Source organism: Myxine glutinosa, chromosome 2 (genome assembly GCF_964187855.1).
Source record: "Myxine glutinosa chromosome 2, kmMyxGlut1.1, whole genome shotgun sequence".
In the NCBI taxonomy this organism is placed as follows: Eukaryota; Metazoa; Chordata; class Myxini; order Myxiniformes; family Myxinidae; genus Myxine; species Myxine glutinosa.
Genome location: NC_136262.1, coordinates 91,570,287 through 91,582,278, shown reverse-complemented (window position 1 = coordinate 91,582,278; position 11,992 = coordinate 91,570,287). Strand labels below are relative to the sequence as shown.

Below are 11,992 nucleotides of genomic sequence, written 5' to 3'. Positions count from 1 at the left end.
AGGGCTTTGGGGGGGAGGCATGTGAAGGGGGGGAGGCATGTGAAGGGGGGGGGGGATACTCAATCTGGATATCCCCGGTGGCAAGAGAGAGTAGATGCTTCATCTCCAAAATGAGTCGTTAGTTTCTTGACACTGACGTACCGATGGTCAATCTTCATGAACCAGTCTTGTGGTGGTTTGCAGACAGAATAGGCATAGCTCAAGAGGATCAGTACATCTGTATCTGAAGCCTTAATCACAACCGGACCTTCGCACTTGCTTGCATGAAGAACAAGCCTGGTGTCAGCCTCATGATGGTTGCAGGATTCAAGTTGTTCAAACTTAGTTTGCGTGATCAACCATGTATTCTGTTCCTCTGTCACGGTGAGTGGAATTCTGAGTTTCGATCTGACTGAATCACTTTTGAAGTAAGTGACCATAAATTTAATCAGCTCAGTCTTGTTTTCAGCATTATGCAGAAATGCGTCCCAATCTTTGCCTCTGGGCATACTCTGCTCGGGGCTTGTGATGTGGGTTCTTCTACCAGAGATCCCTCGGCGTCGTTGGGTTAACTCCTTTGTAGTGGACGTACAGTAGGAATCAAATATGATCCCAAGCTGTTTTGGGTTTGACTGGCTTGGTGGCATGCAGAATTTCAATAGGGCATCAGTGTATTCTCCCCAAGTCTGTTGAGCCGGGATTGACTTTACAGCTGCCATTCCGTCAATCAGCCAGTTCCAACTTGCACTTTGTAGTGGAGCAATCAGTCACAGTTTTCATGAATGAAGTCCAAGAACCTACAGGTCCCAGCACGTCTTTATCAATCTCAGGAAAGTATTCTTCTAGGCAGTCGTCACCAACAGTACCACCGAGAACCCAAGCAATATTCCGTTCCAGAGCATCGTGTAACACTTGTGAATCTCTGTAGTCATCATTGAAGTCGGGAAAGGATGGAGGGGGTGCTCTTTTCTTAGGGATTTTGGATGCTCCATAGTCAGGCTCCTCTTGCTCAATGATATTGGACTGTTTAAGTTTTGAAGTGTTGCCAGCGGCGGTATCATCAGCATGTACAGCCTGGAATATTGTACCAGTTGTGTGATGAGTAGTTTGGGCTCCCGTCAGCGTCTGCTGTTTACCATCTGAGTTATCAAATGTTATATGTACACTTCGACCCTTGACGAAACCTGGAGGTAGCATCTTCTTGTGCTCCATGCTGATGGACTTTGCCCAATTATTGTTCAAGTCACGGACATCTGTGTATGGTATTCCAACGCCACATCGATTCAAGAGAGTAGTTGCCTCTTTGCTACCAGTGATTCTATGTATGGTCAAACTCAAAGCAGTTCCTAATGGTGATCGCTCACCTTTGACCATTTTTTCCCAGCTCTGAGTTATAGCTGAAATTTTCTCCGCTTCAGCGTTGCTTGTAGCCGTAGCATACCCAAATGCGTTTGTAGATCTCCTGGGATTGATTGACCAAGAAATGGCATTGAAGATACAGTGAAGAGGTCTGTGACTATCGAGTAGATCAAACAGCTCATCTGGTTCAAGGGGCCATTTGATATCATACCTCTGTGAAAGTTTACGACGAATCAGCTTTGAAAATGCTATTGTCAAATCAGATTCACGTAGACCATTTCCTTCAATTGTAGCCGCAGAATACGATATCGGATTGACCGCAGTGGAATGGACAACTAGCCGGTTCCCAAACAAGTGGAAGTCGATGGCGTCACCAAATTTCTCAGTCAGTCGTTTTTTCAACATGCAGGTTTTTGAAATCGGAGGGTCCTCAAGTTCATTGTCTTCACTGATCTCCTTTATGTCCTCAATCAATTCTCTCAGGAAATACGCCTTTTGATCCTTGACTACCATGCGGTGAAACAGTTTGAAAAAGCTGTCCATAACCTCGGTAGCTAATCTATCCTTCTCTGCTGCATCCGCTGACAGCAACTTTCTATCATATGCATAGGTAAAATTGTCATAACAACTTTTATGATAGTACACATCAACTGCAAACATGTCATATGATGCTCCACTCAGAATAACATCGAGTCGCTTCGCTGCATCATGGAACTTATCTCCTTCATCTTTGATTTTCATGTCCTTTGAACGTTCTACTTTACTGACAGCATTCTTCTCGGAGCATCTACCAAGACCACCACTATTGTACGGTTTACTGTCATCTTTCGTATCCACGTTGCACACGAAACAGATTTGCTTTTTCTCAAGTGACCCCCTGCGTATCCTATACGCGGGAGCAGCAACTGGTTCATTCGACTCATGAATATTCTCTGAACTGGAAACGGGAAGTTTGCGAGACTGGGCTTCCTTTCGGGCAATTCTGTTCCGAAATGTGATTCTACAGTTCTCATGAATCTTGACATCATGGCCTGCACTAGATAGTCTCACAGCGGCTGATTGAAATTCAGCATATGGTGCCTGAGTACACAGACTCTTGTCAACTTTAACCCATCTTCCCGCTAATTCTTGAATAGACTGCAATCCCTCCTCAGTCATATTATAAGCTGACTCAACGTCCTTAATAGTTTCATTACAGAGGCAGCACAACGGTTTGTCGCCCCTTGCTAAACTCAAAATCGGCGTGGATGCCATTGTGCAACCCTTTTCTCCTGTGCCAAAAAAGTTTTGTCTTTATGTAGTAATTTTATGAGGATTCACTGTATCTGCTAAGCCAGGATTCATGGAATCATTTCTTTGCGTCCGCATTCATGGAATCATTTCTTTGCATCCGGATTCAAGGAATCTGAAATGGAAACCAAGAAATTGAATCAAAATGTATTGTAATATATATTTCACTGAAATAAAAAGTACAAATATGGATTCCTTGACCCCAAAAACATATGACTGGACACCAAAATTATAATCATATCACACTCGGAACTGAAGTTATAGCAGTTTCCGTAATACGGAAGTTGCCCGGCGGCCATTTTGTTAATAAAGTACCGATTGTTAATTTTTATGGCTGAGTTATGACTGAGTTATCTTTCTTTATCATAATAGGCCACAATCAGTTGAAAAAAAATCATCTATGGGTAAAAGCAACTCTCAGAAATACTATTTTAGCTATTCTGGTGGCCATTTTGGATTTTTGGCCGCCATCTTGGATTTGAGGCAAATTTCAGGGTGGCCCACAAGCTTATTCGACAGAGTATGATCAAAAGTATATAAATCCACTGAGAAAACCTTGACTGGAAAACGGCGCCATTTCTGCCTGGCATGGACCTGTCTATTAGGGCAAAGTGTTATGAATCAAATAATTTTAAAAAAGAACTGCAGTGGCACTTTCTAATATTTTTCCATAACCAGTACATTTTGCATTGACAACATAAAATGCATTTGGATCAGAAAAATGAATCGGAAATAAAATATGCTATTATTGCAAAAAGTGAAAAAATAGAATGGCACTAGGTAGAGCGCATACCTCCACCAGGCTGAAAAGTTTATGTTTTGTATTCCACAGATCTAACCCCCACTCTAGCAGGGAAAATGGCCTTTAAAATGCATGTTTTATTCCACAGATAGGCCGGATCTGCATCGTTACCAAAAATCTAATCAATTTGTCCTTGTTTCAACCTGCACACCAAGTTTCGTCTGAGTCTGTCCATAACTTTTTGAGATATCATGTTATATATTGCTTTTAGCCCCATCACCCAATGGTGGTAGGGTTCCGTTTCTGCACTCAATGGTGGTGGGGTTCATTCCGTCACTCAACTTTAGAATTTTATATTATCCGCATCCGGTTCCGTTTCTGCACCAAACTCGAATCAATTCGTCCTAGTCACACCTAACTTGGCCAAAAGAGTTTCGTCTGAATTTGTCCATAACTTTTTGACATATCCTGCTTACAAACAAATAAACATGGGTGAAAACATAACCTCCGTCCACCTTCGGTTGTGGAGGTAACTAGAGCGATGTCGATAGCACGCCATCGCAAACCCCACACTTCCTACCTAAAGCAAAGTAGAAAGATGGAAAAACGTTCCACCAAGAATGACCCAATATATTTTGAGTTAAGAAGAGCTTCTGTTTTGACCCCTATGACCATAAGTGCCCACTCCCTGCGACATGAACTGGGGGTCAAATCCCAAAAATCATTACATATTTCATGCTTCTCCCGATGTTGATTGCATACACAAAGTTTCATTTAAAAAAGTTTTGAGATATGCCTGTAATTGCATTCTTTGGCATTTGATATTTTGACCATGCCCTGAGGCCCCAGGGAGCGAGGTCAAAAATGATACTGCTCCTGTACATTCTTGCAATGTGGTGATCATAACTACCAAGTTTGGTTAATTTCCTCACCTAGTATGAGATAGTGTGATGGATGGACAAACAGACAGACAGGCGTAGCCGATTACAATATCCTCCCTTTAAAAAAAAAACAGTGTGGTGATAATTAAAAACCCACAAGCTTGGCACTTGCCCCACCCATCAAGAAGACATATCAGGCTGACATTTACCTGCCCTACCAATAGCTGAAGTGTTCAACAAAGTTTGTTTTTTTATATCCAGGACTGTAAACAAACAGTCTGTCCTGCAACTCTAGCTTGTTCGTGATGATGGTTCTTAAGCAAGCTCTTTGAGTCAAACTCCCTGGGTCATCTGGATCTCGTTGTACCCTTACCAGCCCACTGTACCACCATTTGCAAATCATGAAAAAGAATAGCATAAGAAAATTGCGATTCTGTCCACACATGTTGGCAGCAAAACTAGTTATTGTTTGAAATGTTATAATTTTAATCGTATTTTAATTACCACTTATATAACATTACTTTCAACAGTAATAGTAAATAATGTTGATTACAAAAATATACATTTATTGGTCATTATATGTTCTGACTTGCTAGCATTAAGGCATGGCACTAAGCATGACAGATACATAAATGGTGAAATTATATGTAAACTGCCAGTCATATGACAAATTTTATTTTCCAAAAGTCAATCTTTCTTTCTCTTTCTTTCTTTTCTCTCTTTCTTACTCTCTCCCCCTCTCTTACTGTCTTGCATACTCTCTTCCATTCTCTCTCTGTCTTACTCTCACCTACTTACTATCTTATACTTTTCTCTCGATCTCTTTCTCTCTCCCTCCCTCTCCTACTCTCCTCTTCCTGATATTTTTTTCTCTCTCTTCCTTCGTTTCTTACTTTTCTTTTGTGCAAACTATTAGCCTCTAATTCATATATTATAACCTCACTAATATTTGTAATCTTTTCCTAAAGTTGTGTCTTCAAAGTTCCTACTTAAATTTGCTTATTTTTAACTCATCTATATTCTCTTGACAATGCCTTTCACAAACAACTGTCAGGGACTGCAGACTAAAACTGTCATTCATTCACATACCACCTGGTGTGATTAATGCTGTCTAAATTTTTCTTTTTATTCATTTCTAAATCCTGAATTTTTAGGATTTGTGTGAATTTCTAAATCCCTCTGTGTGAATTTCACTTTCACTGATGTAGTTTTCTCAAATTATGGTTTTGTAATCGAAAGCAATGTCAAAAACCCATGAAACTGTTTTTTTCTAAACTACAAACATGGTCTGGAATGTAGCTCATCCAAAATTCCTTCTTTGAACAATGGGAAATTCACTTTTTTTCATTCTGGTAAATAAAGCATCTCTATGCAGCGTTGGATTAATTGTGCATTTAATATAATAGTGAGTAATATATTTCACTGCTAATTTATTTAAATCGAACATAGCACCTTTTTTCCTTGTATTAAATTTTTTGTCAAATGCATTGCTTCAGCCACAATTAGTAATTCATGACCTCAATGTGTTAATTTTGCATTGAGTGTAATCAATGAGCCAAGGTGAAAAGCCCAGCAGGTGTGTGATTCAAGCCAGGTTTCCATTGCTAAAGCTATGCATTTTGTCAGCAGAGAGTGGGGTGAATGACACCAAGAACAATACATGCAATATAAATTTCCTTTTTGACTTGATTCCCATATGGTCCTTCTTTCCGCTACTCACTGCTTTTCTTGTGATAGAATTGACCTTGATCCCACAGGTGTTTTGTGCACAGTGTCCTATCTCCTTGTCTTAAAATATTCTCATCTCTTACTGCTTAAACAGCCCAATTAATGAGAATTCATGGGCGTGCAATCGTAATCTTTTTTTTTCAAAGGGTTTTACTTTTCCCATTGTGAATAATTTTTTTCTGCATTTTAAACTCAACGTCAAAAGAAACTTATCAAATCTTTAGGACACTCATTGAAATCCTCCACGCAAAAATGAAAAATATTTGAACACAGAGGTAAAGTTCAGCTATCTTAACTAATCACATGTCAAAAACAAGAGGTTGCCTCAATCACAAAAATGACAAAGCAAAAAGCATGAACATCACAAGGGGTGGTGCAACAAAAGTCACAGCACTGCAACACAAAGGCATGCACCTGAATACAGTCAAAACAAAACGACACAGGAATGGATACAACACTTCCAACAGTCAAGGACAGAATGACAGCAATCCTCAATATCGTGTGTGTCCTCCCTGAGCTGTGATGCAGGCTGTACATCTCCGACGCATGCTCTGTATCAGGCGTCTGATGCGTCTGTCCCACCCATCCTGCAAGCCATGAATGAGCATTTGCCGATTGACAGCCGTTGATTGAAGGCTGTGAGCACCCAAGACGTTAGGCAATTGTTCGCTGGTTTACACCAGCCTCAAGCATCCCAATTGCCCTTAAATATTGTTCAGATGTCAGACGTGGCATCTGAATTTTCTTGTTGTTTCCCTGTCAGAAGCCTCTAGAGTGACTATAGACAGCAGTAAATGAATGTCTAACCACGAGAACTGAAGGATTTCATTATGAGGGTCATTATTTAAAGGGAAACATCCCTATACAGAACCACTCAAGCATGCCATTGTTGATCAACCAGGTGATTGAAGTGAAGTTCCCGTTACATAATCAGCCATTACAATTGAAGAAACGTGTTTGTAAAGCTGCACATTTCAAAAAATGAAAGTGATAAGTTTCTTTTGATGTTCAGTATACTTATTCCCTCTGCCATTTGAGATATAACAAGTGATTCTAATGGATGTGTACAAGTCATGTAAGATTTAGGGTAGGTAAGCAAAGGAAAATGTAACCTCACCAGCTTTAGAGTCTGATGTCTTATAAATCAGGCCATTGGGCCAACATGTTGGAAATGTTAAAAAAAAAAATATTTTAAAGGGGTATAGTGTGTGTGTGTGTGTGTGTGTGTGTGTGTGTGTGTGTGTGTGTGTGTGTGTGTGTGTGTGTGTGTGTGTGTGTGTGTGTGTGTGTGTGTGTGTGTGTGTGTGTATGTGTGTGTGTGTGTATATGTGTGTATATGTATATACATGTGTATATATATATATATATATATATATATATATATATATATATATATAGTTGTCGTTTTGAGAACCCACACTTGTAAATAAATTCAACATCATTAAAGGTTAAAGGTAGCACCCCTAGATAGGCCACAAGCAACACGTAGGCCACCATAGGACTTCAGTTATTTCATTAATATGTGTTTTAGATAAGGCCGTGTTTCCAACAGTTGAATCTGCATTGTGTCAATCAAATAAGAAGTAGGCCCCATTCCGTCCATTTTGCAACCTCCCTCTCCAAGCGACGCCATCACGCGCCCTCCAGTCTGCCCATGGCCCCTCCCAATTGTCACGCGCCTCTGCCAGCAGCGTTCGCAGCCTTGCTGAGCTTCCGTCCAGACGCCGCCATAAGCCACACGGTAAGGCCTGGAAAAAGGGGGCGGAACGCCAAGAAGAAGGTGTGGCCACGTCATCGTTTCGTCAAAGGCGTGGCCGGTAAGCCCTCACCAGCCAACCAGGGCTGAGGTGACATCGCCGACAGGCGTGGCCTTTTGGCTCGCGGAGTGATCGCTGGTCGAGTTATATAAGTGCGAACGCAAAGCTCTTTCACAGGACTCTCGCGAAGCACTTGAGTGGAAGGTTGGCATTCTTAATGGACTTGTCGGAGGCGCGCTTGTCGAAGAGATACGGCAGCGCTTGTTAAGGACTCGCATGCACACGGCGCTGATCAAAGGACTTGAAGGAGAGATACGGCGGCGCTTTTTAAAGAGGACTTATGGGAGAGAGCGCATTTCAAAGGACTTAGAGGACTCACTCGCTGGCGCTGTTAAAAGAACTACCTGGAGGACTTGTCGGAGGCGCGCTTGTTGAAGAGATACGGCAGCGCTTGTTGAGGACTCGCGTGCACACGGCGCTGATCAAAGGACTTGAAGGAGAGATACGGCGGCGCTTGTTAACGAGGACATAGGGGAGAGAGAGGGGGCGTTTGGCACGAGTGTGCATCTATTACATACGCGCAGGACACCAGCTTCCCCCCGTTATATAAGGTCCAGTCGCGTTCAACCATACGCAGAGCTGCCTGCCGGGTTTCGCCGCTGGACCGGAGCCTGGACTGAAACCGACTGGAGCCTGGACAAGCCGGTGACCATCTACAATCCATCTACAATCCCCGTGTGAGTGTGTATGTTTGTCCTGGGTATTAAAGTAAGACTGTTTTAAGACTGCCCTGTGTTCTGCTTCTTCCTCTTCCTATCCTGTACATTCTTTTGTTTCCTCTTCTCCTTCTTGTAAATAATTAATAAACCCATCTTTGTTCTTCCTATACTCTGGTTTCCTTTTGTCCGATCGCATTCGTCTTTTCTTCCACTGGGTAAACGCGGCACGATAGGAACCGCTCAGAATCTGGTCTAGTCATTGTTAACGGCCCGAGTCGCAGCTCGCTTCACTCGGCGTATCCACTAACGCTGCGGCTCGGGTGGGAGGTTATCTCCTTGCTTCACAGTCGGTGTTGGTAATTAGGTAACAGGACCAAATTGACCAGCAACCCTACCTAATACCGACCGGAAGGAACGGGGTAACTTCAGGATCACGTCAGTCAGTAACAGACAAGGGGATTAACCCCCTCTTGGTAAGGGGAAAAGGCCGACGTTTGAGATCAGTAACAATTGGCTATGCGTGCGGATGGTCAGTCTCCTGTAGGTTGGGTCCGTCCGGCATTTACGATTCTGGGGAGGAGGCATACCCAGACCGAGATTCCAGGGTCCATCCCGGCGCGGAGCCTTTCGGTCTCCGGCCCGATGACCCAACCTCGCCCGGTCGGAGCACCGCCCCCGCCAGGGGGCGAAGGTCCGACCTGGCCTTTCTCCCCCGGAATCGTGCCGCTCGCCGTTACGACGCGGCACTGACCATACAGGGCGGAGCCCGGCCCGAATCGTGCACGGCGCTCCTGCCCCCGCCGGCCCCCGCAGCACACAAAGAACACCGCGCCCCGAGAGCTCGCGTCGGCTACCCATCAGCCTAACCGCTGCCCCGGTCAGCGTGGATGCTCGACTCGCATTCTCACACCACGCGTCCTTTTCTCACTTCCAAAACGCGGCGCGACAATGCCTCCCATACATCCCACACATTTCGTCACAGCACTCGCTCATGCATACCCTTCCATTCCACACTTTGTTATCCCACTCCTGACACCAATTGTTACGGATCTCGGACAGCGGCTCTCCCCTTATCAAGGGGGGGTTAATCCCCTTGTCTTTTTATCTGGCCGACCCGAGTCCTGGGGGTTATAACGTCCTTCCTGGCACGGTGTTAGGGAGGGTTTGTTAGGCCTCGGGGTTCACTACAACCTAAGTACTAACGCCGGCCGGAAACGAGGGAGTAACTCCCACTCGAACCACGGATATGATGGAAAATGCCGAGCGGATAGCAATCCGCGATCCGAGCTATTAACAAAGTGACTAGACCCGATTATAGTGGTTCCTGTCGTGCCACATTTACCCAATGGAAGAAAAGACGGATGCGATCGGACAAGAGGAAACCAGAGTATAGGAAGAACAAGGATGGATTTATTAATTATATACAAGAAAGAAGAAGAGGAAACGAAAGAATGTACAGGATAGGAAGAGGAAGAAGCAGAACACAGGGCAGTCTTATGGCAGTCTTATTCTTAATACCCTAGACAAACGTACACACTCACACGGGGATTGTAGATGGTGGATGGTCAGGTAGAGGGTCCGGCGATGGGGTCCAGGCTCCGGTCCAGCGGCGAAACCCGGCAGGCAGCTCCGCGTATATTGGAACGCGTCCGGACAGTTTATATAACAGGGGGGGGGGGGGGGGGGAGCTGATGTCCTGCGTACGTAATATTTGTACGCTCGTGCTAAATGCCCTCTCTCCAAAGTCCTCCTTTGATAAAGGTGCGCTCTCCCAATTGTTCAATGCAACGCGCTTCCCAGCGAGTCCTTAACAAGCGCTGCCGTATCTCTCCAAAAAGCGCGCCTCCGACAAGTCCTCCAAGTAGTTCTCGTAACAGCGCCAGCGAGTGAGTCCTCTAAGCCCTTTGAAATGCGCTCTCTCCCATAAGTCCTCTTTAACAAGCGCCGCCATATCTCTCCTTCAAGTCCTTTGATCAGCGCCGTGTGCACGAGAGTCCTTAACAAGCACGCCTCCGACAAGTCCTTTAAGAATGCCAACCTTCCACTCGAGTGCTTCGCGGGAGTCCTGTGAAAGGGCTTTGCGTTCTCGCTTATATAACTCGACCAGCGATCACTCCGCGAGCCAAAAAGCCACGCCTGTCGGCGATGTCACCTCAGCCCTGGTTGGCTGGTGAGGACTTACCGGCCACGCCTTTGACGACTGGATGACGTGGCCACACCTTCTTCTTGGCGTTCCGCCCCCTTTTTCCGGGCCTTACCGCGTTGCTTATGGCGGCATCTGGACGGAAGCTCAGCGAGGCTGCGAACGCTGCTGGCAGAGGCGCGTGACAATTGGGGAGGAGCCATGGGCAGAATGGAGGGCGCGTAATGGCGTCGCTTGGAGAGGGAGGTTGCAAAATGGACGGAATGGGGCCTACTTCTTATTTGATTGACACAACACAGATTCAACTATTGGAAACACGGCCTTATCTAAAACACATATTTATGAAATAACTGAAGTCCTATGGTGGCCTACATGTTGCTTGTGGCCTATCTAGGGATGCTCCCTTTAACCTTTAATGATGTTGAATTTATTTACAAGTGTGGGTTCTCAAAACCGCAACACTGCACCCCCCCCCCCCCTTTTTCCCAGGCTCGTCCCGAGCCGAAACAAAAGGGCTATCTTTTAAATTAATGTGACACTTAGGTGTGGTTACCCTCTACTTTTAACCTCACCCTGAGTGCGACAGTTTTAACACTAGATATGTCCCACCTGCTGCGTTGGGTCCTACCTAACTGACTCATGCCCACAATTAACCGAATTACGGAATGGTCTTCAAACTACACATTTAGCCGGTGGGGAGCATTATTTACAAGACTACTAATTATTTACACTGTAACCCAGGACCTGTCTTTTGTGGGAAAAGAGAAGATGTTTTGAGAAGAGGAAAATGCCATTGCAATGCACTGCACCGATACACCATACCCATATGCACCAATAAAATGCACCATAATAAAAATGCATGAAAAGCACCAAAAAGCACCAGCACCACAATATACACACAAAAAAAAACATTTCAAAATAATAAATGATGTCTTCTTGCTTCTCTCCTGGGCCGATGTATCTTGGCTTGATTGATGGATCTTCTTCTTACTTGCTGTTAATTTAATAAAAAGGACACACCGCGTCCGCTTTTTTTACTTATGGCCAGCAGGGCCAACTCAGGTGGTCCACTGCTGGGCATAGATGCCAATTAAAACAGTGGTCCGCAAGCCAGTTACCGCTGGCAACAATGGTCGGTCCCAGCAGAGGTGCCAGGCCACAGAACGTGTGGTCCATAAGTGGTGCCAGGCCACAGAACGTGTGGTCCATAAGTGGTGCCAGGCCACAGAACGTGTGGTCCATATGGTGCATCAGTGCAGGCAGGAGGCAGCAAGGGTGCGGGCGCACAATCCAGGGCACCTGCACACTCCCCTCGGACACAAAAAGACCATGGTCCATGAGTGGGGAAAGAAGACAAGCAGAGGTTAGCAGGGGGAAAGGGTGCAAGGGTACAC

General features: G+C 44.8%; 1 protein-coding gene across 13 annotated transcripts in view; it reads left to right on the top strand.

Annotated features, from left to right (window-relative positions):
* LOC137421571 (adhesion G protein-coupled receptor L2) overlaps positions 1-11,992 on the top strand; it is a 638,565-nt gene that overhangs the window by 542,210 nt on the left and 84,363 nt on the right. The gene's annotated exons all lie outside the window — the stretch shown is intronic.